This window comes from Rhagoletis pomonella, unplaced genomic scaffold (assembly GCF_013731165.1).
Source record: "Rhagoletis pomonella isolate Grant_MI unplaced genomic scaffold, Rhpom_1.0 Rhpom_scaffold_00001, whole genome shotgun sequence".
Taxonomy (NCBI): domain Eukaryota; kingdom Metazoa; phylum Arthropoda; class Insecta; order Diptera; family Tephritidae; genus Rhagoletis; species Rhagoletis pomonella.
This window is the reverse complement of record NW_023458555.1, coordinates 28,449,675-28,453,716: the sequence shown is the minus strand read 5'-3', so window position 1 is coordinate 28,453,716 and position 4,042 is coordinate 28,449,675. Positions and strand designations below refer to the sequence as shown.

The 4,042-nt window shown below is 32.9% G+C and overlaps 1 protein-coding gene and 1 long non-coding RNA gene across 6 annotated transcripts in view; one reads left to right on the top strand and one right to left on the bottom strand.

The window, feature by feature from the left end:
* LOC118741984 (ribosome-binding protein 1) overlaps positions 1–4,042 on the top strand; it is a 50,716-nt gene that overhangs the window by 20,063 nt on the left and 26,611 nt on the right. Inside the window, exon 1 of one of the 5 annotated variants that reach the window (XM_036473957.1) lies at positions 1–36. The exons of 3 other annotated variants lie outside the window; for them this stretch is intronic. The gene's annotated coding sequence lies outside the window, so the exon portion shown is untranslated. Of the gene's footprint in view, positions 37–303; positions 322–4,042 lie in introns of those variants that run through there. One more of the 5 variants, XM_036473994.1, reaches the window with a different exon arrangement.
* LOC118742102 overlaps positions 1–4,042 on the bottom strand; it is a 12,495-nt gene continuing 8,453 nt past the window's right edge. Inside the window, exon 3 of the long non-coding RNA XR_004993346.1 lies at positions 1–492. This is a non-coding gene — a long non-coding RNA (uncharacterized LOC118742102). The remainder of the gene's footprint in view (positions 493–4,042) is intronic.

The window sequence follows — 4,042 nt, the reverse complement described above, 5'->3', positions numbered from 1 at the left end:
AATTGTTTGCAGAGTGTTCAAAGCAAAGTATAACGTGTAAGTTTTATTTTAAACCAAACCAATTTTATTATTAACATATGGATATAGGCGTTGCAAGGCTATTGAAATTTTTTCATGTCGGCTTATTTCATTTTTCCATTTGCTTTGTGCCGACTTTTTCTGTGCTGCAGCAATGGCGGTGCTATTGTGGAAAGTGCAAGAGGAAAAAAGAAAGAAACAAGAAAAAGAAATTTGCTGCCTACGTTGCATTTTCGCTGCCAGGCAGCAATGAAATTAAATATTTTAAGTGTAAAACGTGAAATTTTTTACAAGTTGGTCGAGGTAAGACATTCATTAGGGAAACTGATTTTCCATTAGCAGTCTGGTATCAATAGGTACCCAATTTCATTAGTATGGGCATGTCTCTTTGAAAGGATATCGTGAAAAGGAGCAAATTTATATCTGTTATAAAATTATCTCGTCATATTAGAATCTTGCAATTGGTTGGACTCGCTGTAAAAAAAATAATAATTGGTCTTATTAGCTTCAAAATTTGGCGTACAAAATATGCAGTGGCTTCAAAATTATGTATGACCCAAGTATGACCATTAATATTCTACTGCCGTGGAGACAGGGGCGGAAGAGAAATTGTTTTTAAACGGGCGTGGTTAAAGGATAAAAAGTTAAAAGAATCCGGCCTAAAGTGTACAATTTAAATTGATAATCATACATGGACTGAAAGTCCATGTCTACTTGTGGTCGTTTGTACTATACATAAATCGTCGCATGTGTAAAAGATTGTCGTATATTACTTTCGGCAGGTTTTGGGAAATCGATGTTAAAGATTCAGTGTCAATTTCCCCAAAAGCTGTACAATCGTTTTTACCAAAACTTAATGCTTAATTGTACATACTATTTAAAGTATAAAACCACATTTTCTTAAATTTTCAGTAACTCGTGTAGCTTTGACAGCCACTTTTTTATAAAATCATTTTGCCGTATGTTACATTTTCACGTTAAATGCTGGACAGCTGTATGACATACTACAATCCCCCACAAAGTAAGCAAAAGGCTGAAATTGTTGAAGTTATTTTTTGCTTGAACGCAAAAAATTTATTCTTATACCCCTGAGATATAAATTAATGAATAAAAATCAACAAAATATTCACCAATTTGTCAATAAGAGTTGCCGTAGGACAAACGACTATCCATTGTATAGGATTGGTGTAATTTTGTCGTATGTACTATACAATTTGTGACAATACTTCAACAAGTAATCCATTTCATCAAACTATGAAAATTTTTTCGTATGTGAGATTTTTCGTCACATACAACAAAATGTTGACCGAATCGCTTGCGAACTTGCGAATATGACAAAATTTTACTCAGTATCTCCGAAGCTAAAGGAGATATCCAAAAACTGATAACACCAATTGAAAGAACTTATATAAAAAAATAAATCTGCATCTTTAACTAAAAATCGTCAAAATGACGTTTACGACAATCTTTTACCCAGGCGACGAAATGTGTTCACATTTTTGGATAATTTTACGGTTTGAGCATACTAGTACACGCTAGAAAATCTTTATGGGTTTTTTTTTACAAACCTATTGTTGCGAATAAAAAGGTGCTATATTTTTTAAATTTATTGTGTATCTTTTAATGGCCAACTCACAGCGAAAGATTGTGATATTCTAGGTATATATTTTTTTGTAGCATCCGCACACTTATTCTTTTTCAATTTCTATTGGCTTAGCAGTGCTAATTAAGCAGTTTGTTAATATAATACACCGGTGGTACACAAAAAAATTTGTACTATTTTCGAATATACATACATAATTCGCCGACTTTAGAAAACACTGCCAAAATTGTGTGCCTATCCATCTATTTGTATGCCTGTCTGCTTGATCACATGCGGCTACTTCGAAAGGGATGCTTGGTTGGGTTAGAGATTTTATCATTTTCTTTTCTGTTCAAATGCATTTAGATATTTTTGTCCTAAATAGCAACAATTCATATTTTCATCTTGTAAATATGAACGCAGAGGCCTAGAAATCGACTGACTTACTATTTCTATGCGGCAATCCTATCCTTAGGAGCAGCATTGAAGTAGCGAAATGTGCATAACAATTGATTTAAAAGTCTCTACATAGCTTATGGATTTCTTTTTTAGGAATCCATCAGAAAAATCGGAAACTCTTCCATAAAAAATGTTACTTAGGACCCTTTGCATCTTCATTTAATTACGACATGTACAGCTTTTCAATAGCAATGAAAATAATGAAATTGTTTAGTGTAAAAATTAATTTATTGATTTAACGTAAGCAATTCCTTTTCGAAACTCTTAATATTTCTGATTAAGAAAACGAATTATGGTTAAAACAAGAAAAAATATGCTGAATATGAATCTCTCCTTATATACATACATATTGTATGTACATATCAGGGATGTTGCGAATATTTGCATTCGCATTCATTTTACACATTCGCATTCGCATCAAATGATACGAATGTTTTGTTAAGTCTGTCTAGCCAGGGTGCGGACGATAACCGGCTTTAAGCTTCAGGCGCTAAACGGTTAAGTAGTATATCAAGCAAATTAAAGGGCCTTCAACAAGTACTGCTAAAGGTCTTATAATCAACCTAGAAATAATTGATTCCTCTAGCGAAAGCGAAAGCTCGGATGTAGAATCTGGAAACATTAAAAAATGTGAAATTAAAGCTCAATTGAAGGCCTATCTTAAAGAAAAACGAGCTTATCTCGTTCAAAATCCTCTCGATTGGTGGAAAACTAAACTAAAATTCGACAAATTGACAGATCTGGCCCGCAAATATGTACATATCTGAGCGCTCCACCCGCCAGTGTTCCAAGTGGGCAATTTTTTTGAAATATAATATGCCCCTTTTTAACTTTGACTACTAGATTAAAACACAGTACCTATAGGTTAAGCACTCGTTCAAAGTTCTAATAATCTACAAAATTTTTAAGTAATAAAAACGATGACTTAAGTTGATTATAGCTTTTTTAATGTTATTCCTAACATTCGCATTCGCACATTCGCATATAGGTCGCTGGACCAGATTCCTAGCTCATATAGGTGCCCTCAGCCCGTCATAAAACCTGTGATGATTTTTAGTTTCTCCTTGGGGAGATCCATAAGTACGTATGTACGTATTCAGTTTCCATTTATATATATGTACATATGTACAGTCAGTCAATAAAGTTTAGGTACAGCGAATTTTTTACAATACGGGCAACTATTTTTTTTATTTTTTATTTTTATTTTTGGGGTTTTTGTTGTAGAATGAACCATATTTTTATAAAAAATTTGCGAAAAATAAAATATTTGAAAAATAGTTGCCCGTATTGTAAAAAATTCGCTGTACCTAAATGAATGACTCAAAAGCCTGTTTACTGCATAACCTATGAGGTTGCTAAATTGTAAATAAATACTTAAGATAACTGGTATAGCAGTTGAATGAAAGAAAGTCCTAACATACATATGTGTGTATTTATCAGGGATGGACGTTTTTCAATGAATTATTCGGATAAATAAGTTAATAGTAAAAACAAATATATTTAAATCAAGCTTTCTAAATCCGAAATTGGACCTTAAATACTGGCTTACCAAATATATCGACTCGTGCAACATTTTTAGCGGAGTTATTCCTTTTCATGTAGTTTATATACGTTCTGAATATGAACCAAATCGAACTTTAAATACGTGTTTTTCAAATATCACGGCTCCTGCGCCACCTATAGGATTGACTCATCTTTCGTATTGTATTGTCATCGGGTTCTAAGCCAACTGTGAAATTTCAAGTCTCTAGATCATCGGTAAGTTGGTCGAAAATTGATTGCAACATTTTCCCCGAACAAACGTGTGCATACATACAAATAGTGCAAGTTAAATTACAGCTTTTAATAAAAAAAAATGTAAGCAGGGATCACACAATAGGTTTGTTCGTCGAAAATCCAGCAAGAATTATCCAACACTCAAAATATCAGAGAGTAAGAAAAAATTCTCTCAAATTCTCTCTCATGTTGAGAAACTTGCAAATT